The 27,884-nt window shown below is 44.9% G+C and overlaps 1 long non-coding RNA gene across 1 annotated transcript; it reads left to right on the plus strand.

Moving 5' to 3' along the window:
• Positions 1 to 26,209, plus strand: LOC124239063 (uncharacterized). The gene is made up of 6 exons (XR_006888513.1): positions 1 to 49; positions 7,239 to 7,324; positions 8,103 to 8,209; positions 20,902 to 21,059; positions 21,986 to 22,143; positions 23,920 to 26,209. It is a non-coding gene; the product is annotated as an uncharacterized LOC124239063 (long non-coding RNA).
• Positions 26,210 to 27,884: the final 1,675 nt, after the last annotated feature.

Raw genomic sequence — 27,884 nt, forward strand, 5'->3', positions numbered from 1 at the left:
CCAAAGTGACCAGAGGGAGCCTTCAGCACGGAATCCCATATGCTGCCAGGTAGAAGTTAAGCTAGAGTCCACAAATGGTAAAGCCCAAGACTATACAGGCAGGGCATTTATAGCATCTATACAGTTAATATCTTTAACCTCCTCCCCCAAAATATGAAAGCCTTAGAATGCTTTAACTCGAACCACTCTCTTCCAAGTTATATGTTATTGTTGTCCAGAATTTTAGTTCTTTTTAATCACAGAAATTAGAGATGATAGTGATGATTTTATATAGTTAAGTGTTTAGATTTCTCCACATGTTTATAATTTTTCTTGCTCATTTTTCCTTCTAACACCGTAAATTGTTCTTCTGCGATAATTTTTATTCTTCATGAAGTATATCTTTTGAAGTTCTATCAGTCAAGGGTCTGTTGGTGGTAAGTCTTGTCTGAAAATGTCTTTATTTTGCTCTTATTCTCGATTAAGAATTTCTTTGGATATAAAACTCTAGACTGATAGTAATTTTCTCTTAGTATTTTGAAGATATTGCACCGTTCATTGGCTTGTGTTTTTATGTTGAGAAGTCAACTATCAGTTTGTCATTCTTTGGTAGGTAATTTGTCTTTTTTTTCTGTCAGCTCTTAAGATCTCTTTGTCTCTGGTGTTTTATAATTTTACTACAAACTGTCTGGATATAAATTTCCTTTTGTTTTTATTTCACAGAATTTGTTGGGCTTTCTAAATCTGACAATTTATGCCTATGCCATTTAGAACTAGATTAAGCACGTGTGACAGAAAACTCAAAATAATAGTGGATGATAAAATACAGAAGATTATTTCTCACATAAAAGCAGTCAGATATTAGGCAATCCTAGGCTGTTATGGGTCTTTTATCTCATTACTCCACTGTCCCATGGCCCATAGTTTCCTTTCTTAAGGTCCAAGAATGCTTCTGGAGCTCTGGCCCCACACCTGCATTCCAGTCAGTCAGATAGCGCAAGGGAAGGAGGGCTTGCCCCTTTTTCTCTAAGGATACTTCCCAGAAGTCTTATACACTGCAGCTTCTACTTCAGTGCCCAGAGCTAGTCACATGGCCACACCTAGCTACAAGGGAGGCTGGAAATTATAGAACATTAGTAGGTTGGATTGCCATCCCAGATGAATTTGTGATTCTGACATGAAGAGGAGAACAATGGCTGTTGGGATAGGCAACTAGTGATCTCTACTACAGTCTACCTTTTGGCTATTAAACATCCATTTTACACTCCATTCCCACGTATAGAGCACCCTCATCTTCCAAAAGAGAAACCTCAAAAGTCCCACCCTCTTACACTTAGCTCAAAGTCCAGCATCTTTGGGTGACATGAAGCTCTTCCTGTCAGGCTCAGGTGTGACTCTTTATGTTCTAGTGATCTATAAACTAAAAGACAATCCATCTGACAAACAATGATTGGGGGGAATAGGTTAACATGGTTAAAACTCTCGTTCAGAAAAGGGGAGAGGGCCAGCCCAGCGGCGCAGCGGTTAAGTGTGCACATTCCGCTTTGGTGGCCTAGGGTTTGCCGGTTTGGATCCCGGGTGTGGACATGGTACCACTTGGCAAGCCATGCTGTGGTAGGCATCCCACATATAAAGTAGAGGAAGATGGGCATGGATGTTAGCTCAGGGCTAGTCTTCCTCAGCAAAAAGAGGAGGATTGGCAGCAGATGTTAGCTCAGGGCTAATCTTCCTCAAAAAGTAAAAATAAATAAAATTTTAAAAAAAGAAAAGAAAAGGGGAGAATGGGAAACATGCGGCAGTCACTTGTCCAGAGCAATGACCAAGTGCATTTGAGCAGAATAGTGGTGACATCCAGCCCTGGCAGTAGGGTCTGCTGCCTGGTTAGCCCATGTGGCAGCCCCAACTTCCTCTGGGAGGAACACCTTACTCTACGTGAGCATCCTTTGTTGTCATGGCTCCGCCTTTCTAAGGTTCTTCCCTGTCGCTCATCCTCCACAGCCACATGTGAGTGGGCACTGGAAGGTCTGCTTGGAGCTGCCCGCATTCACAGTCTGCTTCTTCTGGTGCAGAGTTGAGGCTTGAGGTGTGCTTTGGGGATTCAGCTGTCACAGGTTGTGGTGAGCCAGTCTGGGGACTTTTTTTGGCAGTACAGGTCCCTTGAAAACTTGGTAGGCTTCTAGACTTTTTGCTTTCACTTGGACCCAAGATTGTTTCTTTTAAATCTTGTGACCATCATCTTGTAGTTGCTGTCCCTGCTCTGCCCATCCTTCTCCCCTTGGGATACCCTATTTCATTGCTTGCAAGACACACCTTCCTAAAACTTTTTATTGAAGTATAACGTATTTGCATAAAAGAGTACAAATCGCAGAATACAGATTGAAAAATTTTCAAAGTGATCACATCTGTGTGACCAGCACCTAGATCAAGAAACAGAACATTACCCATAACATAAAACTTCCAGAAACTTCTCTCCTCAACAGTAACTACTATTCTGACTTTTAACATCACGGATTTGATTCACTTATTTTTAAATTATGTAAATATGTATAAATTTATGTATAAATGGAATAATCAGTATATGTTGTTTTCGGGTCTGGATTCTGTTGTTCAAAGCCCCAAATGTTTGTGGGAATCATCCATATCATTGTGTGTGGCTGTAATTTGTTTATTCTTTTTGCTAAATAGTATTCCATTGTGTGACTATACCACAAATTATCTATTCCACAATTGATGGGTATTTTGGGGTAGTTACCAGTATGGGGCTTGTGCAACCAGTGCTGCTATGAATATCCCTGTATTTCTCTTTTGCTGAATTTATGTACATGTTTCTGTTGGGTATTGTCCCTGTTACCTACTGCTGCATGACAAAGTGCCCCAAAACTTAGTGGCATCAAGCAACAACCATTTTGTTATGCTCATGGATTCTGTGGGTGAGGAATTTGGACAGGACACAGAGGTACAGTTTGTCTCCACTCCACCTTGTTTGGGGCCTCAACTGGGAAAACTCAAATGGTTCAGGGTGATTCAATCACTAGGGCCTGGAATCATGTGGAGACTTTTTCACTCACTTATCTGGTATTTGGGCTGTGATCACTCAAAGGCCGGGCTCAGCTGGGACCATACTCCAGGGTACTTACTCACAATCTCTCCATGCGGCTTCGGCTTCCTTATAGCATGGTGGCCTCGTGTAGTCAGACTTCTTACCTAGAGGTCTGGGGCTCTGAAAGCAAGTATTCTAGCAAGCAAAATGGAAGCTGTAATGCCTTTTATGACCCAGCTTCAGAAGTCACACAGTGTCACCAACACCATGCTCTGTTGGTCAAAACAACTGTAAGTCCTCAGTGATTCAAAGGCAGTGGATACAGACATCCACCTCTTGAGAGGAGTGCCAAAGAATTTGCAGCTGTCTTTTTTTTTTTTTTTTTTTTTGCCTTGAAGAGTGAGTTTATAGACAGGGGTGATAACATATTTAGCTCCAAATATAATTATGCATAAACTTTGTTGGGCGTCAGAATCATCTGGAGGCCCTGTTAAAACACAGATTCCTGGTCCCATCTTCAGAGTTTTTGATGCAGGAGGTATGGGATGGGGACTGAGAATTTATTTCCGGGGAGGTCCCAGGTGGCACGCATGCAGCTGATCCAGAGAGCACATTTTGATACCCAGTGCATTGGAGAACTAAGATTTTTTTGTCCATTAGTTTTTTTTTTTATTGAGTTATTGATAGGTTACAATCTTGTGAAATTTCAGTTGTACATTAATGTTTGTCAGTCATGTTGTAGGTGCACCACTTCATCCTTTGTGCCCACCCCCCACCCCACCTTTCCCCTGGTATCCACTAAACTGTTCTTGGTTCATAGTTTTAAATTCCTCATATGAGTGGAGTCATACACAGATTATCTTTCTCTTGCTGGCTTATTTCACTTAACATAATTCTTTCAAGGTCCATCCATGTTATTGCAAATGGAATGATTTTGTTCTGTTTTGCAGCTGAGGAGTATTCCATTGTATATATGTACCACATCTTCTTTATCCATTCGTCTGTTGATGGGCACTTAGGTTGCTTCCACATCTTGGCTATTGTAAACAGTGTGCAGCTGTCTTTTAAAACTGCCATATACCTAGGACTAGAATTTCTGGGTCAGTGATAGGGTAGGCTTATGCTCATCTCTAGTACTGCCAATCAGTTGTACAGCATAGTTGTATCAACTTATACATGAGTAATGTATGAGGGTTCTGGAACATGGAGAGAATGTTCCACATTCCTGCCCACACTTGATGTTACCTTTTTAATTTTAGCTATTCTGGTGGGTATGAAGTAGTAGCACATTGTGACCTTAATTTGCATTATAACTAATGATACAAGCTTTAGTGGGCTAAATGGTGCCCCTCAAAGATATCAGGTCCTACTTCCTGGAAGCTGTGAATATTACCTTACAGGGTAAAATTTCTGCACATGTGATGAAGGATTTTGAGATGAGGAGATTATCTCGGATTATCTGATGGGCCCTAAATGCCATAACAAGTGTCCTTATAAGAGAGAGGCAGAGGGAGATTAGACATACACAGAGGAGAAGGCGAGGGGAAGGTGGGGGCAGAGATTGAAATGATGTAGCCACAAGCCAAAGAATGCCAGCAGCCACCAGAAGCCAGAAAAGGGAAGGAACGGATTTTCCTCCAGAGCCTCCAAAAGGAGGGTGACCTTGCCCACACCTTGATTTCAGACTTTTCGCCTCTAGAACTGTAAGAAAACAAATTTCTATTGTTTTAAGCCACCCGAGTTGTGGGAATTTCTTATAGCAGCCCCAGGAAACTAATAAGAACATTTTCATTTGTTTGTTGGTCATTTGGATATTCTCTTTTAATTAGTGCCTATTCAAGTAAATCGCCTGTTTTTCTGTTGGGTTGTCTGCCATTTTGTTTGTTGATTTGTAGCGGTTCTTTTTATATATTTTGGATATAAGTCGAACTGGTTTGAGGTTCCTGGGAAGCAGAGACTAAGGTGGAGTTAGAAGTGTGTAAGGCTTATTGTGGAGTAACCCCCATGAAAGAAAAGGAAGGATTGGGGAGGGGAGCCATTAGACTACAGTGCAGACCTGAAGGTCTCTGAGAGCCCAACAGGGAGCTCTGGGACACAGGTTGCCCATTAGAGGAGTTTCACTGGGGGTGGAAATAGCTAGGCCCTTGTACCACTGCCTTGTTTACCATTGGCTGGGAACACTCCACAAAGCTCTTGCTTGGTCATTATTGCCTTTCTCAATCGTTGTCAAGGATCACCCCAAGAAGAGCATGACCTTGGCTCAAAAGCTGATGTAGACCCGAGGGAGCTTAAAGCAGGAGGTTGTGAGTTAAACCACACTCCTCACAGCTCAGCAGCGAGTCCTTTCTTGAAGAGGGATCTGAATGGTGTATTGATGTCTGCCATGGGAGTCTTATATTGTGAATATCTCCTCCCAGTCTGTGCTTGCCTTTCACACTTTTAATGGTGTCTTTTGATGAACGGAAGTTCTTGATTTTAATGTAGTCCAATTTATCATGTTTTTCCCTTTATGGTTAGTCATTTTTGTGTCATGGTAAGAAATATTTGCCTATCTCAAGTTTTATTCTAAAATATATATTTTAACCTTTCACGTTTAGACCTATAGTCCACCTGGAATTGATTTTTGTGAATGACGTGAGGAGGAGTCAAGAGTTATTTTGTCCCTTTGGCTATTCAATCGCCCTAGAAAAGAACATCCCCTTTGCCACACTGTATTGCAGTTGACACCTTTGTCATCAATCAGTTGAACATATATGTGTTGATTTGCATTTCCATGATGGCTAATGATGTTGAGCATCTTTTCATGTGCTTATTGGCTGTTTGTATATCTTCTTTGGAGAAATGTATATTTAGATTCTTTGCCCATTTTTAAAAATTGGGTTATTTGTCATATTATTATTGAGTTGTAGGAGCTCTTTATATATTCTAGATACAAGTCCTTAATAAAATATTTGCAAAGGTTTTCTCCCATTCTGTCATTGCCTTTTTATTTTCTTGATCGTGTCCTTTGAAGCACAAAAGTTTTAAATTTTGGTGAAGTCTAATTTGTCTATTTTTTCTTTTGTTACTTGTGTTTTTAGTGTCATATCTAATCCAAGATCATGAAGATTTACACCTATGTTTTCAAGTGTTACAGTTTTAGCTGTGATATTTAGGTCTTTAATTCATTTTGAGTTACTTTTTGTATATGGTGTGAGATAGGGGTCCAGCTTGATTCTTTTGCATGTGAATAGCCAATTGTCCCAACACCACTTGCTGAAAAGATTATTCTTTCTTTCCCTCATTGAATTGCTTTGGCACCCTTGTTGAAGTCAATTGATTCTAAATGTGAGATTTATTTCTGGACTCTCAATTCAATTCCATTGATCTATATGTCTGTCCTTATGCCGGTACCACACTGTCTTGATTACCGTAGCTTTGTAGTACGTTTTGAAGTTGGGAAGTGTGAGTCCTCCAACTTTGTTCTTCTTTTTAAAGATTATTTTGGCTATTCTGGGTACAATGGATTTTTGTATATTACCTTTGTATACTTCATCCTTGCTAAATTCATTTCATTCTAACAGTTTGAAGATTCATTCAGATTTTCCACATACGTAAACATGTCATCTACAAATAATAACACTTTCATTTCTTCCTTTCTGCTTGGTCAATTTTGATAGAGTCTTACTTCTCTGTCACACTTCCTAGTCTCTCTTATACTTCTTTAAACGTATTATTTTTCTGTTATTTATCCAATTATTCCATTGCTGTTGTCTGTGGGGGTCGACTCTGCAGTTTGTTGTTTATGCTGACTCTAATTCATGGCGGCTTTTTTCCTTAAATATTTTATGATTTCTACCATTATCTCACGTTTCTTGGTGCTTTATCTGTTGGGATGTCTTGAGGCGTGGGTTTGACATGTGTTCCTCACAGGAGGATTTGCATTTCTTCCGCCAGGTGCCTGGGGGGCACTACCAACCTGGTACTCTTTTACATTAAATTTTAGCTTTGAGCTTGGAGTTACATAAGAAGTGTAATTCCAGCCCCTGAAACAAGTGTAAGTAGGCTTATGATTAGGAATTACTAGAGGAGATCTTTTTTCCCATTCCACTCAGAGTCAAGGCCTAGATAGAACTTTGAGGGTTGGGGTTGTTTTCCTAGTTCACACACTGAGGGTGTTACCTTTCAGAGGTACTGTCTCGATGAAGGAGTCTCTAATCCTACCTCCCATCCCACGTAGGTCCCAGAGTCTGGCTCCTATTCCCAGTACACAAGACCTATCAAAACCTGGCTCTAGGCCCCCGGGGACTGGCAGACATCTTCAGGGTGAGTTCTGACTTCCTTTGCTTAATTCTGAATTTGGGTTTTCTCACCTTGGGCCTCTGAAGATTTCCCTTACTTTAACTACTACTTTAACCCTACATTTTAAAAGATGTCTAAAAAAATACTGTATCCAGCATTTCTGAGTATTCTGCATTGACAGCGTTTCTCTGGCACTTCTGCTGGCAATAATCACTTCTGGAAGGCTGCCCGCTGACAAGTTCAGCTCCAAGCTGACCTGAGCATGTGCAAACCTATCAGACCACTAGAGCTGAACAACAAGGCCCTATTGCATAACAGATTTCCTTCTTTATAAGACAGTTGTGGTTGACCATAAAATTTGTTCCCCTCTGTTATAGTTCATACAAATTATCCAACAGTGATCAGTTGCTCTCAACTGGCAACAATTTTGCATGATCCTTCCCCCCAGGGGACATTTGGCAATATCTGAAGATATTCTTGGTTGTCACAATTGAGAAGGGGTGCTACCTGCATCTAGTGGTTAGAGGCCAGGGAAGCTGCTAAACATCCTACATTACAGAGGACAGCCCCCACAACAAAGATTATCTGGCCTCGAATGTCAATAGTGCCAAGATGGAGAAACCTTGACAATTATTACAATGTCTTTTTAAAATCACCCTACTGGAGTCTTGAGTACAGGTGTGATTGCTGTTTCTTCTAACTCTTTTGGCTTAAATCTAAAATTTGAAAAGGTTTATTTGTCAAAAATTAAAAAAGGAGAATGAACGTCGCTACCATCTACTGAACATTTTTTCTGCTTCAGGCACAGTGCCAAATGTGTTCATGAAGACAGTAACATTCCTCTCATCATTTTCTCCAGAACTTTGGTGCTTTGAGTCAAAGGTTGACATAAAGCTTTCAAAACAAATGGTAGGTATGCTGCAATTTTCAAGTCAATTATGTAATTGAAAGCAGAAAGTGTTTAGATTGAGTTTCTAGGCATGAAAATACATAACATTCAAAGTTGTGTTTTAGTCAGGTCAACATATCACAGTGTGATTGATATGACCACAATAACTTTTCCTCTGACTTTCGAAAAAGCTAGAGACGCAAACACAAGCCTTCAGCATTGTGACTCGGGCTTCCAGCATTGTGACTCGGGCTGCTAGGATCACTCCCCTGGCCTGCGTTACAGACTCTGTCTCAGTCTGTGATGTCTTCCCTGCAGGGTCTCCCTCTCGGGGAAAGGGGAACTGAATAATGATTTGAAAACTTGCTCAGCAGCATCAAGCCCACTTTACTGGGTTAGAAAGAAAAAACCAAAACAAAACAAGGTAATACAAATCCTCACAAATACAGGGCCATTTGACTTGAGGAATCCCACAGTATTGTCCAGGGAGCAGGGCAGCGGGCAGGATGAGACAAGCAACTACAAAGCAGAAGTGGAATAAGGGTTTATTTTGATTAGGAAGGACAGTGTGCAGTGCTGAGAATGATTCTGAGGAATGTCCAAACCCAAAGGGAAAGAATACAGTTATCAGTTTGTGATAATTGGTATATGCCACACTTGCTATGTCTGCTCTAATGTCTTCCTCTCATTTGAGAAAAGCATGATTAATCAGGAAAAGTTATTGGCTGTCTGACTTATATCATTTATATGGGGTTAGAAGAAGGGTCATCCCGCTCTTATTAGCACACACAGTAGAAAGGGTACAAATTCAGCTGAGGGTTGGCCTGTGTCATCAAATTCGTCCACACTTCCCCTTTGTCCCATAACAATTTGCTGCTCTTTCATCTTTCCTGCTTCTCCCAACTGCAGATCAGTTCCTGATTCTCTTCAAGTGCCCTCTTTGGCTTTTCCAAATCCTTTGGGCTACATACCTCAGCTCCTTGGTCATTGACCTTGGGACATCAGAGCCCCTGGTCCTGTGCTTGGGACTGAAGGTCAATGACACAGTCAGTATCCCTAATCTTGCTTTGGGGCAAATCAAATACTGGCACTTCTGATTGTCTCTTACAGCTGTAATAGTTTGTGTTGTATATTATCAAGATTTCAGGCAAAATATCTAGATAAGAGATGACATGATACGTGACCTAGGAATGGACACTCTGGTGGGCACAAACCCACCCTGACCTTTCTCTGGCTTGAGACAATCCTCAGAAAGTTTTCCTGGGTAAGGCTGTCAGATAAAATATGAGATGCTTAATTAAGTTTTAATTTCAGATAAACGAAATAATTTTTGTAAAATATAATCATGTCCCATTTGGTGTAAGTATATCCTACTCCTCAGTGCAGCCAACATTGGGTCCCCAAGACAGACCTGTGAGCAGCCAGCTGGTGGGTCAGGGATGGACAGGCGTCAGCTCCCACCTTCCTCCGCCCCTACCTGGCCCCGATGCACATGCGTGAGAGCAGCTCCAGCATGTGCCACCGCGTGTACCATGGGGATGCTGGGATGAGGAGCTCTGCCTCCCATGCATCTGCTGGAAGGCCGTTTTCTTCAAGGCCATTGTGGCGGGATTTCCCCAAGTCTGGACAGGTTTGAAGTGCTGCCTGGCAACCAGAGAGTGACCAAGGGCCACCACAGACACGGGCCTGGACGTCACTGCAGAGGTGTTGACGAGCAAGCTCCAGGGGACCAGCTGTACCTGTTCCCCTCCCACGTGCCCTGCAGGGGCCCTGGACTCTAGAGGGAGGGAGAGGGGCCTTTCCTTTCCCCCAGCCCACTGGTCACAGAGGAGGAACCCCGAAATGGAGTCAGGGCAAGGCCAGGCAGACTCTCCTTGTCCTGCAAGACTCCTGTGACTGAGCCACTGTGCACCCTTCTCACAGGGACAGTCCCTAGTCCTGCCCGCCCTTCTAAAAGAGACCCTCATTCTGCCACTGGGCCTCATTGTCTGCCTACATGCATGGCTGCTGACTTTACCTCCCTGGCTTTATTACCACAGCTGTAACATGCACACCTAGTGCCCAGAACTTGGTTTTAAATACCATTCTCCAATAAAAGGAACCAGCGCTCCTTGGAGGGAAGACTGATTCTAGGACTGGGGCAAGGAATACACAAGAGGAGCCTGGAGCATCTTGTAGAGCCAGAAAGTAAGGAAGTCTTGGGGGGAACAAAAAAGGGAAAGCCCCTGACACAAACCCACACTGATGGGGATTTGTTAGAGAGGCTCGGAGCCAACTGAAAGAGCTCCCAATGGCCAAAGCTGGAACAAATTATTTTGAGAAACAAAATAATTAAAGTAACATGGGATTATAACCCAAAATATACAATAAATGTCCAAGAGTCCATAATGATAAAAAAAATGAATGATTGAACAAATAAATAATTGAATAAATAAATAGGTGAGAGAGAAAAGATAAATCCCTCATTCAGAGGAGCTCTAAATAATTTATGTAGACAGTTCACCATCAAGGAAGTGGAGCGTCAGGTAAAAATTAAGGAAATCTGAATAAAGAATGGATTTTAGTTACTGATAATGCATCAATATTCACTCATTCATTGTGACAAACGTCCCACGCTAATGTAAGAAGTTAATAGGGGAAACCAGGTGAGGGGTATATGAGAACTCTGTACTATCTTCTCAAGTTTTTGTAAAACTATTCCAAAATTAAAAGTTTATTTTTTAAAAAGACAGAAAAAAATCTAGCTTTATTGAGTTTCTGATTATGAAAATAGATAATAACGTAGATTTAAGCAACACAGAAAATATAAAGACAAAACTAGCAATTACTTGAAATCTCAGCCTTCCCTTAACATTTTGGTAGTTCCTTCTAGATTGTGCCTAAGGGCCACAGAGTTGAATGTGAAGAATCTTATATAAATGAGTTCCTATATGAATTGCTATTTTATCACTTGCTTTTTTCCACACAACAATATATCCAGGATATCTTTCCACGCCAATACAAAGCTACATTATTATTTTAATAGTTTCATGGTATTCTGTTGTACTGTAATTTGCGTAAGCAAGCTTCTGTGCCATTTAAATGTTGTAGGGTTTTTCCCCTCCTCTAAACAACACTGCATTCACATGCAGATACAAACATCCTTGTCGAATTATGTATTTATACAAGATAAATCCCTGGACCTAGAATTGGTGGGTCACAGGGAAGGCACATTTCCTGTCTTGGAGAGATTGCCAGATACCCCACAGCAGTATTGCTCCATTTTTTCGCCCCTATCGGCAGAAGATGAGAGTGTCTCTTTCCTCACATCCTGCCAACGATGAGTGTTTTCATTCTTCTTAACATTTGCCAATCTTGTAGCTGAAGATAGCTGCTGATTTTGATCCATTCTTGTTGACCCATCTTTCAAGCTTGTGTTTCCATGTTTCTGCCTCTAAAATTACTATATCTACTCTATATTCTCACTTTTACCCAGCTCTTGAGTCCACTGGTTGAGTCCATATCACTAGAAATGGTTGTTGGAAGTCGGGGTCCTTATATTTCAAAAGTTCCTTTCCCTTTCCAGGGCCTAAAGTATTCCTGGAAGGTACATGATGGCCCAAAAAGATGCTTGTTGATATGAATGGCCCTGCGTCAATGTCTGCATGGAGGAGTAGTGGATTATTGGCGCCTGCATAACTGAGAATTGAGTGTGTTCACCAGCTCTGGGATGTATAGCTCAGACCCTTTACTTGGGAAGTGCTCTGCACTCGTCCGTCAGAAGTGGCAGGCCATGTTGTTCTGGGGGGCCCATCCCTTGGTCACAACTGATTGGATTAGAGGGAAGAACTGATCCAAGCTGAGCCAGTTAGATTCTCTTTCAGGCATTCAAAGAAAAAGACACAGAAACCAATCTGGTATCATGGGCTACTGGAGTTGTAAGATCATGAAGAGCTGAGGCCGTTTTTGTTAGCATAGTAACCCAAAACAATGAATTATCATGGAGCAGGAGATATTAGAAGCCTACAGAAAAAGCTAAGAGGAGCAGAGATGAAGGAATGCGGGGAGGGAGGGATTGAGAGAGAGAGGGGGAAAAGCCTGCATTCCTCCACCAGGCCCTGGGAGCTCTGGCTCCTGCAGGTGTGTTCCCTGAGGTTCCCTTGTATCCTTACAATAAATCCTCCTTTTACTAACCCATTCTTGACCAAGACTGTGAAATAATTGTTTAAGTGCAACTCTTTTTGCTCGTTTTTCACAGTCACTGAACAACCGTCTGATGACTAACCAAGTTCCTTTGATATCATAGTATAGGACTACACACCCATGAGTGTATATTCACCCACTATAAATGCATGATTAGCAAGTAGTTATTGAGTAACCATTATGTGCCTGCCATAAACGCGCCAGAAAAGTAGAGACTTAATTGCTCAGGCCAAGGAGCTTAACGTGGGAGATAAAACTAATATATAAAGGGGCTGGCCCCGAGTGGTTAAGTTCGCGCGCTCCGCTGCAGGCGGCCCAGTGTTTCGTTGGTTCGAATCCTGGGCGCAGACATGGCACTGCTCATCAGACCACGCTGAGGCAGCGTCCCACATGCCACAACTAGAAGAACCCGCAACGAAGAATACACAACTATGTACCGGGGGGCTTTGGGGAGAAAAAGGAAAAAATAAAATCTTAAAAAAAAAAAACTAATATATAAAATAATTACACCCCCATTTATCAGTCCCGCATGATAAAAGCTGGGCCAAGAATATCGTTCTTTGAGAAGACTGCTGAGATGAGGGAGCGACATGTCCCAGATGTAGGTGGGGTGAGTGCTGGAAGGCTCGTGGGGCAGCTGCTGAGTCAGGGACACCCCTAAAGAGAAGACCTTGGGTTGTGGGGTCGGGGGACCTCCCAGGAGGTAAATGAGCCCTCTAGGCAGCAGCCCTAAGGCCAACGGGAGTGTCCACAGTGCTCTACCCCGGGAAGCTGCACTTTGAAAGGGAAGAGTTGCAATCCTGCTGGGCTTGGCACAAGGCGGTAGCGGGGAACAGGAAGTAGCTGAGCTTACCAGCCCATGTGGGATGGAGGGGCCCACCCCAGTCCCCAGACTCTCTAGGCGAAAGGCCTCAGTTTCATTTTCTGCGAAAAGGAGGATTCTGCTTCCTTCACAGGGTAAGTTTAAAGATGTCAACAAGCAAACATGTAGAAACTGCTCTGCAAATTTTAAACTGCTGTTCGAAAGAGAGCTGTGGTTGTCCCGGTGAGGATAATGCTGGACGTAGTTTTTATTTGCTATTGAGCACTTCTTTTAAGGGTAACAGCCCGTTGACCAGCTGTCATTCCAGGCCTGCAGGCCCAGGCCCACCCTACTCTGGGACCAGTCCTGACTTGCTGGAGGGGTTTGGGGCTCAGTAGTGGCTGATGTGAATGGACACATCACATGCCAAGTGGTTCCAGGGGCGTTATCTGCCTTATCTGTCTCCATCCTCCTTCAGAGGTAAGCACTACAATGATTCTACTGAGCCAGAGAAGGCCAAATGACTTTCCTGAGGTCACACAGCTGTGAAGTGGCAGAACCCAGATTCACCTCAGGCAGTCTTATCCCAGAACATTGTTCTGGACTTAGTTACTCTGTTGCCTTCGGAAACCTGCCTGCCGAGGGCCTTCCCTTCATGACCCATGCCAGGAAGGGTCCGCCCTTCCCTCTTGTGTTCTCACCATCCAGATGTAAAAAATTCCTTTTGCTCTTTGAGTGAACCAGTTTCTCTCTTGCCTCTTGGTCTTCGACAAGCTGCTCCTTCCTCTAGAATACCTTCCTTCCCATCTTTCTTTACTTGAACAACTTTCGCTTATTGTTAGGATCTCAGCTTAGACCACATGCTCCCTGGGAAAGCACTTCCTGAATCCTCTAAGTCTGAATTAGTGCCCCTACTCTGTGCTCCTATTGCACTTCCCCCACTGCAGAATTCATCACTCTTTATTGGAATTGCCTTTTGACATCTCTGTCTACCCATCTGGTAGCACCAGCACTGTGTATGCTTCCACAGGTGTCAGTCTTGCTCATTTGTGCATCCTGAGTGGTTGCAGTGTCTGGCACACAGGTGCTCCATACATACTTGTTGGAGAATGAATAAATGAGTGACTGCTCACTGCCACCTCCCTCACTCTTAGTCTACCCTGCCCTTTCTACACCTTGCACCTCTCACGGGATTCCTGTGTGCCCTTTTTGGTATGCACTCGCCTGGCAGTGGGGCCTTGCCTTGTACCTCCATGATGCTGACTGAGGGCCTAGAGCCCGCCTGATCCTGTTGTCTCATCCTCCAGAGCCATTTTTCACATGCTGGACTGGATGTTCTCCCGAGCCCACGTCCACCCCACCTGGTGAGCAGGTCTGGTTAGTCTAAGTCCCTCCTGGGACTCTTATTCCACTTCTGCCAACTGGGCCATGTCCTGCTGAGTCCTAACTGTGGCCCCATTCGCAGAGAAGGGTTTAATCCATACTTGAGCAAAATATGTTTAACAATCATAAAAGACCTCAAAGTAGACAAGGCTACCTTTCAGCCATTCCCTGAGGCCAGGAATGATGGTTTAAAATAAAATGATTCAAACATCCTGGACCTCAACTGATTACAACCTAGGACCAGAGTCTGGGGCTCCCTTGATATGCAAAGCATTAACTCTTTAGTTGCTGAATCCTGGGGTGGCCCAGGATAAGAGACAGAGTCGCAAGGAGTGTGGCCTTAGGGAACCCAGGACAGCAGGTGTTTGCCAACTGGGACAGAAATATTTCAATATGTAAACAACTAATAATGCCACGTTGGTGTATTCTAGCTGTGTGCATTGTTTCTTCCACCAGTGACTTCCCTGAAGTGACCAGCGACCGCAGTCGTGGCAGGATTATGCAGAACTGGAGTGGGCTGAATGACTGGAAAGACAGCCTGTCTGCTGGTTACCTAAAATAACATCGTTGGTGGATATCAGCAAATCACACATGGTCGAGATGGGGAGACTGACAGTCAGCCTCTGGCAAGGTTTCCCTGTGACTTGGGGTTTGAGAGTCTCTGGAGGCTGTGGGAAGACAGAAGCAGATACTGACTCAGTTCCTGCCCAGAACAATAGTTGAGCGTATGTGTGTGCATAGGTGTGTGTGTGTATTTGGTGTCCAGATATGCACTGTATGTGTATATGTACATTTATGTGTGGTCTGTGTGTGTGTGCTGGGAGTAGTATAAGTGTGGAGGGTGGTGTGTGTATGTTTCTGCCCTGTGTGCCATGGCTGTGGTGTGTAGGTGTGGTTGTGTGTGTATTTGCCTCTGTGTGTGCGTGTGTTATGAAGGTGCTGAGGCAAACATTCTGCATGAGACTGAGAAGATGGTGACCAGGAGAGAAAAGAATGGAGGCGACTCTCTCTTAGCCAAGCCCTTGAAGTGCATTGGACATGTTCATCCCAGGGGGCCGAGTGAACAGGAGACTGACTGGGCCACCGAGCAACTGATAGCACCTAGCAATGGTCCCTCTTGGTTGGGAAGGCTCCTCGCCTCTGCAGGGTAGGAAGAGAAGTATATTCCAAAGAAAATTTGACAGAAAGGAGAGAAAGGGCTCTCCGGCTTCTTTTGCAGTTTATGCACAGCTTTTAGTTTGTACAATTTTTTTTCAGTATAGCTCTGTGCCAAAAGAGCTGGCTCAGTTGAGCATGTGGAGGAAAATTCATGGCCTGAGTCAGTCCCAGGCCACATCAAACAAAGCAAGGCATTTTTGTCCTTCCTGGCAGGGACAGCAGCAGGGAGATTATAAAGGATTTTGGTTAAGGGAGTGTCGTAATGAATATCCTGTTCTAGGAGCCCTGAGGCTCTGGATGGATTGGAGGAGAGACAATGAACGCCTTGCCCTAAGTCACAGCCCTGTTGCTCTCTGGTTGAGTGTCGTCAGAGCCCCAGATGGATTTACTGGTCAGTGCAGGTCATTGGAATGGTGGTCTCACTGCAGACTTCCTGGCTTCCTGTGCAGAGCTCTTTCCACCACCCCAGCTAACAGGATCTGTGGTCTCCTCTATCTCTGTGGTGCCTTCAGAATCTCGTGTTTCACCTGGGCCTGGAGAAGTGCTCTGTCTGACCAATATGTCACAGGCTCTTCAGACACCAGGTCTGAGGGTTTGGACAAGCCCTGCTCCTTGCAAGGGAGCTTAATGGGACTTGACATAAAAGCTGCCCACAACGACATTTTGAGTTTACTGAGCAGAAACTGAGATCCACTTGCAAAATTACTTTAAGGGCTGAATTGGATGGGCCTCATACTCCACTTTCAGAAAATCCTTTCATAAATGATTAACTAATGACACAAAATGAAAATGTTGCCAGTTGGCTGTTGACCACATGGTGCAAATTGCCTCTCCAGCTTGAAGGTCACCAGTGTCTCCATTAACATTTGGGACATGGATATCCTAAGTTTGACCTTGGAACATTTGAGGAAATAGCCTGATTTTTAAACGATATTTTTTATTGAGGTATAATTTCTATAGAGAGAAATGCTCAGCTCTAACCTACAGAGTTTGATGAATTTTGACAAATTTACACGAGTGTAACCACCATCCCAATCAAGACAAAACATTTCCATCACCTAAAAAGTTCCCTTTTGCCCTTTTTCAGTCAATCCCAACTGTTCTGACTTCGATCATCATAGATTGTTTTTGACTTTTCTAGAGTGTCTGTTATGGACTGAATGTTTGTATCCCTTCGAAATTCATATGTTGAAACCTTAACCCTCCAGTGTAATGGTGTTAGGAGGTAGGGCCTTTGGGAGGTGATTAGGCCATGAGGGTGGAGCCCTCATGAATGGGGTTAGTGCTCTTGTAAGAGGGATCCCAGAGAGAGCCCTTACCCCTTCTGCCAAGTGAGGCTGCAGTGAGAAGATGGCCATTTATGAACCAGGAAGCGGGACCTCAACAGACACTGAATCTTCTGTCTCCTTGATCTTGGACTTCCCAGCCTCCAGAAATATAAGAACGAAATTCCTGTTGTTTATAAATCCTCCAGTCTATGGTATTCTGTTAGAGCAGCCCAAACTAGGACAGTGTCATATAAATGGAGTCATACAGGATATAGCCTTTTGTGTCTGGTTTCCTTCACTGAGCATAATATTTGTGAGATTCATCCATGTTGTTGTGTATCTGGGTGGTCCCTTCCTTTCTATTGCTGAAGAGTTTTCCATTGTATGTATATTCCACAGTTTGTTTATCCATTCATCTGTTGAGGGACATTTGGGTTTTTCCAGTTTGTAGCAGTTAAGGATAAAGCTGCTTTGAACGTTTATGTACCAGTCTTCGTGTGAGGTAGGTAGAAACTACATATGTCTAGGGTAAAAACACCTAGGAGTAGAATTCCTGGGTCGTAAGATAGGTGTATGTCTAACTTTATAAGAAACTTGTGGCTTGTTTTTTGTGTCACCTTCCTGAAAGGATGTTCAGAAGTCAGCGTGCAAAGCCCACACCAAAACAACCTCCACAGGGAGAAGGTGGTAACAGAGGGTTGACAGCTTTTATTGCAAAAAACTGTTTTAACCAATTCCTGAATTAACCAACTCCTGAGTCGTTTTTATAATTGGTGCTAACTTTGGTCTGTACCCAAGAAAATGCTCATTCACATTAGTAACGGAAGCAGACTAAGCGGGGCAACAAGGAAGCAGACTAAGCGGGGCAACAATACTGAAAAGCGCAGAAGGTTATTTACGCCAAAAGGTTGACCACACCTTTCGGAATTTTGCCTTAAGCTCAAGCAATTACAGTTTAGCAGGGTGTTTATTGAGAAAGTAAACTGTGGAAAGGTCACCCTTTGAAAAGCTAATCTGAGTCCCGAATTTTCACTGCTGTAGACTCCGTTTTATCCGGGAAAGATAAACAGGCTATTCTGTGACTCTAGGGCCTGGCTGTCTGGGCCTTCACCCTCTGTTAGATGTATCATCAAGCCGTATTGCACAAGAAAGCAGCATGAGAAAGCTTTTGTGTTTGGCAGACTAAACAGGGGCAGGGGGTCTGACCCTGGCTGGACCTGTGGGGAACTGGAGCAAAGGGGTCTGACCACAGTTATGTGGAGGACCCCAGAACCCCTTGGAAATGCTGCTTCCCTTGGCAAGACCTCAGAGGAAATGGCTACCGGGTGGCTGGTGAGGCCAGGAACTAGGAATTATGGCCTAGAAAGCTCATGCGAGAGGCTGGACTGGCACAGCCTCCCCACCTGGAAAGTGGGGCCATCAGAAGTGGAAGCTAGAGCGGGGGCCTGCCGCCGTGGAACAGGAGCATCGTCAGGCTGCTGGCACGTCTCGGGGGACCAAAACCACTGACGCTGCATTTCCTGGCAGTGTTAGTTGTCCTCACTCGTAGGATGAATCGTTGTCACCATTCCTCAGACGCTTCCTGTCTTAGAATTTTACACTCACACCCTTTGCCATGTGACTCTGCAGGCTCCCCATTAGCGTGAGTGGAGGAGACCTCCTGCCACTGGTGCTGGCACGGCCATGTGGCTTGTTTAGTCAGTGGGGTGTGGGCAGGAGTGAATCAAGAGGCCTCAGGAGGCATCGTGTGTCTCTGCCTAACTTTCTGTGGTTTGTTATGCAGGATTATCATAGCATTTGCTCACTGACATTTACACTAATAATGTTTCCTCCTGTTTCATAATAATTCAAATAGCAATTTTTAACTGGCTGTTTTTAATAAGACTGACTTTCCCAGCCTTCCTTGCAGCTAGGTGTGACCATGTAACTATTCTGGTCAATGAGAGGTTAGTAGAAATGTTGTGTGGCAGCATTTCTGAGACCTTTCTTAAAGGCCTGTGGCACGCAATGTTCACCCCTTCCTGCATCCTGCTATCTGGAACAAAGATATGATGGCTGGAGCTCTGGCTGACATTTGGATCCTGAGAAAGAAGGCCATGTGCTAGGGAAGATGGAGCAGTGAGCTGCCGGGGCTCTTCTATGAGAGACAAATAAACTGTGTTCTTTAAGCCTCTTGATCTTTAAAATTCCCCTGCTGAGCTTACTCCAGACACAGTTCTCAAGCCAATTTTTATAAATCTGATAAATAACTGTGATTTTACTTAGAAGTAGACTAGTGTGCAGCAATGATCCACTGTTACTACTAATCGACTGTTTGGTACTAATCCAAATGGGAACAGCACTTAACAGTTTAAAAATAAATCTCTCAGGAGGGAGAATGGGGAGCAACTGGTAACAGGTACGGGTTCTGTTGGGGGCAATAAAAATGTCCTAATATGAGATAGTGGTGGAGGTCAGACAACTCTGTGAGTATATGGAAAACAATAGCAGGGTGTACTTTTAGAGGGTGAATTTTACGGTATGTGAATTGTATCTCGATGAACTGTTAAAAAACTGATCACCTGTTCATTGTTTACACCGTTGTGAGGCGGGTGCAGTGTTTTCCCCTGCACCACAGCACAGGAAACTGAGGCTCAGGGAGCTTACGCGGCCCTCCCAGTTCACTCACCTCGTGAGTGTCAGAGACGAGAGGGGAACTCGGGTCTCCTGACACCAGTGCCTGTGCTTCCTCCACTCTCTCCAGCGTGTTTGCACCTCCGCCTCGGGGCCGCAGGAACCTGGACTCAGGGACTATTTAGACAACACTGAGTTGGAGGTAAAGCTTGTTTTCAGCTCTCCATTTTAGCACCTTCTCCTCTGGCACCCGCTTCCTTCTAGTCACCCTCTCTTATATGCCGAGTACCCTGGTTGTTCAGGGTCCCCGCCCACTCTGGTTTACAAGTATTCTTGCCAGGAAATATAAAAAGATATTTGACTGATATAAATCAACATATAACACAATCGCAAGTAGCTTTGCCCACGTTGCCAGCAACACTAACTCTCACGTGCCCTCCCCGACACTTAGGGTGGCTAGAGGTTTGGGACATCTTCCTTTTGGCCTCCATGATCTGGAGGACTTCCAGTTGACAGCAACACACATTTATGGGAGGTCTGCTATGAACCAGCGATTTTGATGGATGTTTAGATGCATTCTTCCTTCAGCTTCCCAACGATCCAGAGAATCTGTGCTTTGATGAGCCCATGTTACAGATAAGGAAACCACAGCTCAGAAAGCTTAGGTGACCTACCCAAGGTCCTGCAGATGGTGAGTGACCAAGTCAGACTTCGCACCCGGGTCTCCTAGTTCTGAGCCCCGCATTCTTTTCCTTATTTCGTACACGCGTTTGTTCCTTAGTATCCCCCATGGGGTCCACCACAGGTCTGGAGCAGAAGAGGAGTTCCAGAAGGGAATGAAAAAGAAATAAATGAAAGCCAGCCTTTGCCAGCTTGCTCAAAGGCTTTTTTCCCTTAAGCAAGATTTATAAATCAGCCCTCAACCCCAGCACATGCATGCACGAGAGCGAGACTCACTCTGGGGTTTTCATTTCCAAAAGAAGACTACCAACTGCTCTGGATTGATGACACCGTTTGGGCGTAAAATGGGCAGAAGGAGGACGGTAGGAAGAAAAGCAGGAGAGATGTTGCTGCCTCTTCTCAGAGGTAACACGAGCTGCCTAAACCTCTGCTGAGGAGATAGAAGGCAAGCATCCTGGGAGAGGAACCCCTTGGGAGAGTTTGAAGGAGACTGAGTGTCAAGGAAACCCGCAAACTACAGCAGGAAAGGCAAGGTTGGAAAAGGCACAGGCTGGAAAGATGCAGAAAGTCTCTCGCAAAACTAACCTATCATTTAATGCCATTTATATATCTTTCCTTTTTTCAGCATGGATTGCGGCTAGCTGGACACTGGGCCCTCCGCTGGCACTGTGGTCACTGCTGGCCCCAGTGCCACCAATGCCACAGGACACTGGATGCCATAGCCACCAACTCCACCAGAAGGAGTTCCGATTATGTTGTTCAGTCTGGATTTAGAAGTCTCAGGTGAGGATCTGACTGGCTGCACTCAGCTCCTCTGTCTGTGCTCCTGCTGCTGGAGGTCAAGGGGAGCTTTTTGCCTTCTCGGGGTCTAGAGTGGGACCCTCACATCAGGGCAGATTCCCCACAATCAGGTGGCAGGCTCAGATGCTGCACAATTATGACAAGAATATGTTTCCTGTGATTGAGACACTGATACCTACTTCTCAGGGTTGCTGGGAGCACTGAATGAGATCACTCATTTATTCCATCATCATGCATTGAGTTATCCACAGTATTCCCAGCCCTGTGCTAGGTGAGGGGTAGTGTCTATAAGTCCCGGCACATACTAAGCATTCAATAAATGATAACTGTCTTAAAAGAAGCTGTGAAATGGAAGAGGAGGGGGAGAGAATGACACTTAGGAGGGTTTCTCAGTTGAGCACTCAGTTGAGCTCTGATCTCTGAGCTTCCTGGAAGCCAAGGGGAAGAGTTCTAATGACAATAACCATAAATAGCTGATTTATTGGGTACTTTCTATGTACCAGGCCTGTACGAAACATTCAACATGCATTCTCTCAGTCTTACTCCTCATGACAACTCTATAAATTAGATATTATTATTGCTCAGATTTTATAGATTACGAAAAAAGGTTTAGCATGGCTAAGTAACTTGGTCAAGATCATCCAATTAGTCACTGGTCGTGCTGAGTTTTGACCTATATCTTTCTGATCCCAGACCCCAAACTATTAATCACTGCTCTATAATTCTCTCCAACACCAAATCTCTGGGATGAACTCCTGAGGGACTGCCAGCTTCCATGGCTATGGGCCAAGCCTTTGCAAAGCTCCTGAGGTCAAGTTGCTAAAGCTGCTATCTTTTCCACATTTTTGTTTGCTGGGATGGTCTGCGTTTTGTGCAACTGGTTTAAAATTTCCCTTTCTTATCTTCAGCTAGGAATAGTGGCAGAAGTAATTGAGAAGCGAGAAGTATGAGGATGGACGGGGAGGGAGCAAACCACTTACCCGGTCATGGACGATTTGCCAGGAGCTGGGCCTTTAATCATCAGTTTTCTATTAATTCCTGGAACCAGACCCTCCCTGGCACAATGGTGAGGGAGACAAGGTTGATTTTATGCTCAAAAATATTGGGACTGGAAGGGACCTTAGAATCATCTAGTCCAATTGTTTTCAAGTGTTTTTAAAGCAGTGAAATCCATGCTTTAAAGGAAATCTTCGCAAAAGCCCAAATTCTAAAAGGAAATCAAACAGGAGGCGCTCTGGTTAAAGTGAGGTTGGGGGCCCAGAGTAGTTTGAGAATCACTGAGTCCAAACCCTGTGACACAGGTGAGGGAACTGAGGTGTAAACACGACGCTGACTTGTCCAAGGTCACATAGCTGTTTAGTGGCAGAGCCAGCTCCCCAGTCCAACCCAGCCCCAGTGCAGCAGCCTCTCTGGGAGAGCAGGCTCCTTGGTTCCTTCCAGCTCAGCACCCCCTGCTCTTGGGACTCCTCCTCCAGCCTCACGCAGGTAAAACAGAGTGAGGTGTTTCCCTCAAAATCCTAGAAGACGTTGGAACACAAGCAGTACATCTCTGAGATGGCCCGCCCTCCCGCCCTCCCCAGAGTGAAACAGGGCAGGGAGAAATATCCCCTCCCACTGCAGGCAGCTAAGCCTCATTGGCACCCTGTCAGCTCCGCTTCGGCAGGACGTGGTGGAATTAGTATAGGTGACATCCAGGGGGAGGTGGGGTGGCCTGAGGAGGCGTATCCAGTGGAAACAGCAGTGGTGTCTGTGTGGTCAGGGTCTCAACAGGATGCAAACGGCATCTCAAACTGGGTATCTGAGGAGAGTCTGAAGAAGGACCATTTACAAAGGTGTGGGCAGTGTTAAGGGAAACCTACAAGGGGCGATAAAGCATCACAGGGCTAGCAACAGCCCTTACCTCTCCCAGATCTGAGGGGACAAGAGAGGGAGTGGTTAGAATATGGGTCTCCTGAGAGGAGCTGCAGCCTTTCTTGGCAGAATTGGCCAACTCACTGGAGGGAGGGAGGAGGGAATAAATACTCTGACCTCGCACTCCTCCAGCCTCTGCCTCCAGTTCCTTCCACCGGCTGGACCTGACCAGAAGCCAGGGCAAAGTAGCCTGGATGATGTAATTCATAAAGGTCAGCATTGCAGGACACGGAGCATGGCTAAGGAGGACATCTGGAGGGGCAAGGAGAATATATCCAATTCAGTGTGATCCAGTAGGAGAAGCAGTGTCCAGCAGACCTGGGCAAGAGCTGACTATGCTTGTTTGTAAGCACACATGAGCTACCCTGGGCACTCTCAGAAATTCTAATGGGGGCACAGGCACTTTGCAGGGGCAGATGTAGGGAAGAACTTGAGAAATAAGGTCATGAATGTGACCTCATTTGTCCCTGGGAGGCCTGGGGAAACTCACAGACTCCATTACTGAAGCCCAGCTGCTCTGAGGTTGGCGGTGGAGGGAGAATGCCCTGGTTGCAAGGACAGGCGAGGTCCGGGAAGATTCACGTTGCCCTTAGAGATCTCCTTACCTCCAGCACTCTTGCTACCATGGCAACCTCAGGAGAGTATGGTTTCCTCCTTGCCTTTCATATTTGCAACAGTGCAATGCAATTCTGATACTAACTACCCAGAGTTAGCACAGACTCCACAGGTAAGGGCACAGTCTCCAACAAGACTGCCCTTGCTTCACACGCCCGGCACAAGTTCAGAGGTCTCCAGGCTACCCACACTTCTGACCAACTGGCTACAAACTTGGGTGTTCCCACAACCCCTCCCCACCAGGTTGATAATTCACTAGAATGATTCACAGAACTCTGGAAAGTGCTATACTTACAATTTCAGTTTTTTTATAAAGGATACAAACCAGGACCAACCAGGACCAATCAGGACCAATCAGGAAAAGTCTGGAAGGGTCCCAAACTTGGAACTTCTGTGTCCTCTCCACATGGAACCCAGGGCGCACTCGACCCTCTCAGCGCATCAATGTGTTCACCTGCCAGGAAGTTCACCCAAGCCTCAGTGTCCAGAGTTTTTCTTGGGGTTTCATTACATAAGCATGGTTAACTGAATCCCTGGCCATGTGATTGAACTCAGTCTTTCTCAGTTGAACCCACCCCTCTGGACTGATATCACGTGGCTCAAAGCCCCAGCTCTCTAAGCACATGGTTGATCTTTCTGACATTGCCAGCCCCCATCCTGAATCTATCTAGGACCCACCAGGAGTCACCTCAGTAGCATAAACTCAAGTGTGTTCCTGGGGGCCCACTGTGAATAACAAATCCCAAGAGTTTAGAAGCTTCATCCCAGGAATCCAGGACAAAGACCAGATCAATCATTATGCAACAATATCCCATAGCATGGCTGTCACAAGGCTGAAACATTTAAGCTGGATCTGACTAAAGGCTAACACTGTGATGGCTAGAGTTTCCCTTGGATCCCAACCTGCTGTGATCTTAGTGACAGCCTAGTGTGCTGTGTGGAGGATTCTGAAGCCACTTCCAGGATTAATTGGAAGGAGGGACATGATCAACTAGTCATGACAGCCCTGGAATAGAAGGGCATTGGAAGGGGAGAGTGAGAGTGTGCATGTGGGGTACTTGCTAACGCTGGGCTAAGGATTAAAAAAAAAAAGGAAAAACCATTTGCTGTTTGCTAATGAAGACTTGCTCTTTAGAACATGTAAGACCCATCCCACTTCAGCTCCTGTCCTAATGCCATGTAGTGGGTGCCATGTTTAACCCTTACCACACAAGAGGTCATGTCTTTTTATTTCTTCTCCTCAAAATCTAGACTCATGAAAGGGAGACTCAGAGAGAGATGAGCGTGTCTTGGCTGCCCCCTGAATTCTGGTTTTGAAACTAAGGAATCATGTCTACCCCATGACTGTCCTAGTGAATACAGGCATTTTTAGGGGATATCATGTCAACTCACATGTTGGGTTGATAGTCAACTGATACGAACCATTGGCTATACCAATTCTTAAAACATGGAAACACTTCATGCTGGTTGGTAAGTGATGGCTGCCCCCCACTCCTGGAGAGGCCTTCTGCTATTCTGGCTTTCCTGCCCCTCTCCTGGGACCAGGAGGGCTACAGACAGTGATTTTCAGAGCTCAGTGCAAAACGAAAATGCAGGACCATTTGCTCAAAGTTTATTAAGAATTTCAAGATGGCCACAGCAGAGCATTCAGCCAAGCACATCCCTTGACCCCACCAATGCAGGAGGAGCACAGAGGGTGACCAAGAAATAAAGCTATTTTAAGACACTAACGTTGGAGGGTTGACTGTCACTGCATCATAACTTGGTGCATTCTGACTAATATGCACCAATGCCCTACAAGTTCTTACGTATTTTGACTGTCACCCTGCCCATGTGATGGTCTCCTTGACACCCAAACAAGACAACCAGAGTTGTTTTCTTGGAGCCTGGCTTGACTATTATCGGAAACTCTCAGAATTACACAAGGCACAACCATATTCCCAAACCCTATTTTTAACATATGAACTTTGCCAGTATAATGAAACCAACATTCAGATAAAATAGTAAAAGTGTGTTTTTATAAACTTGTTTTAATACGTCACCACAAAATAGAAGGACTTATGTTTTCATTGGATACTTTTCTTAAGGGAGTGCCAATTTCCTCTCACTGCTCCTGGATCTGACTGAGGCAGCTCAAGAAGGAGGAAGTCAGGGGAAACAGTGGGTTTAACTTTTATTGATTTGTGTAGTTAATCTCCTTCCTGACCGATTGGGTGAGCAGAAGAAAAGAACAAAGAAAGGAGGAATGCTGGCCTCCCAGCAAAGCTCCTCCACACCCTTTCCAGCCCCTCCCTCTCCTGCTCTACCCCTAGGAGGAGGGGCGCTGAGGAGCGTTCGTCAGCATCAGCGTCAGTGTTTGGAGGGACTAAAGCGTTCAGGATTAAAAAATAAACACAGCCGGAGGTTCAAGGCAGGAAAAAAGGGAAGGGATGAACAAGCAGAACACAGGAATTTAGGGCAGTGAAACTATTCTGTACGGCACTCTAATAGTGGATACATGTCTGTATATGTTTGTCAAAACCTATAGAATGTACAACAAAGAGTGATCCCTAATGTAAACCATGGGCTTTAATTAATAATAATGTATTAATATTGGTTCATCAATTATAACTAACGTAACATTTATGCGAGATGTTAATAATAGGGGAAACTTGGCGGGGTGAGGGGTTATATGGGAACTCTGTGTATCGTCCACTCAATTTTTCTGTAAACATAAAACTGCTCAAACAAAAATCAAGTCTATTAATTTCAAAAGAAGAATAATAAATGCTTATTAGAGAAAATGCTCTCCTTCTTGCTTCTTGCTGCTTGTTGTTACTCTTTCTCAGCCAGGCCTCTCCTAACCAAAGGAAAGATAAAGAAAGAGCGTATTTTGTTGTGAGCTCAGGAGAAAGGCTAAGAGAGACCACTTGACTCGCTGTGGCTTTGGACCCAAGGCCACTGTGTAACTGCCCAGGTGGTGCCCTGCTCAAGGGCACCACATCAAAGAGGGTAGTTCTCTTTATAGACTTTAGAGTTTTGTGTACGTATTACGCAGATTCCGAGAGGTGCCTTCTCCTGATTAGCTCCACAGCTGTCTAGGCCTGAAGCCTCCCCAAGGCTGGGAGGTCTCAAGGGGACCTGGCCTTGCCTACCTGGAGGCAGTTTGGGGTTTGGGGAAAAATAACCTCTCTACATTTACCACTCTTCAGAACCTTAAGGTGTGGCAGACCGTGGTGAGGCCTGCACATGGGAAGCCCAGAAATGGAAGTAAATGGATAATTCTGAAGCCTTGTCACTCAGGTGCAGAGGAGGCAAGATGGCCCAGGGCTGGCCCAGCCACAAGTTCAGGGCTCAGAATGCACGTGTGGAGCTGAATAGTGCTGTTTCCTGAATGGCAGAATCAATATCACATATGACAGTACAAGTGGTTTGGGGATGCTGACATGGCTGGGCCTATAAAAGGCTGGGAGCCCTCAGCTCTCAGCTCCTCTGCTCGGGCTGCCAGGACGGCTAAATTTTGGGCCTGCCCACACGAGACACAAGGGTGATTTGCATCTGCCCATCTTTCACCATCTTTTTTGCAGCTTGTTTGCCGCTTTGAGAGCAAGCCCGAGTAAGGGTACTGAACCGACGCGGGCCCGTCCTTGAACCTAGACTTGAACCTTGATGTGGCCTCGTGCAGGGGGCAGGTGTGGGGAGTTGGCCGTAGTGGTTAGATGGGTGGGGTAACTGTCTCCATATCTACAAACATCTGTTAACCCAGTAACCTGACTTACAGTGATGGTTTGCGGGAAAGAATTTTATGAGGCGACAACAGCAGTAACATTTTGGAGTCAGGAAAGCAAACAAATGAGGAATAACCAACTGAGCCGACTTTTGAGCCAGTCCCCAGGCTGACTGGGAGAAAACTAGAACAAATGTTTCACACCACAGACTCCTCAGAAAGAGGAAGCAGCGGCCCCAGGAACTTTCCACCCGGCAGGCAGGTGATGAGTGGTGAAGTGAGGACTGGGAGGAGCCCTGTCTGAGGGGTAGTTAATGCATGTAAACGTATGTTTACACATGTAGAGTTAGCACAGTCACGCGTCACTTAACCAGGGGACATGTTCTGAGAAATGCATCGTTAGGTGATCTTGTCATTGTGCGAACCTCCTAGAGTGTACTTACGCAAGCCTAGATGATATAGCCCACTACACGCCTAGGCTGTGTGGTAACTGATCTTATGGGACCACCATCTTTTTTTTTTTTTAAAGGTTTTATTTGTTTCCTTTTTCTCCCCAAAGCCCCCCGGCACATAGT

The sequence above is a fragment of the Equus quagga genome, chromosome 5, assembly GCF_021613505.1.
Source record: "Equus quagga isolate Etosha38 chromosome 5, UCLA_HA_Equagga_1.0, whole genome shotgun sequence".
Lineage (NCBI taxonomy): Eukaryota > Metazoa > Chordata > Mammalia > Perissodactyla > Equidae > Equus > Equus quagga.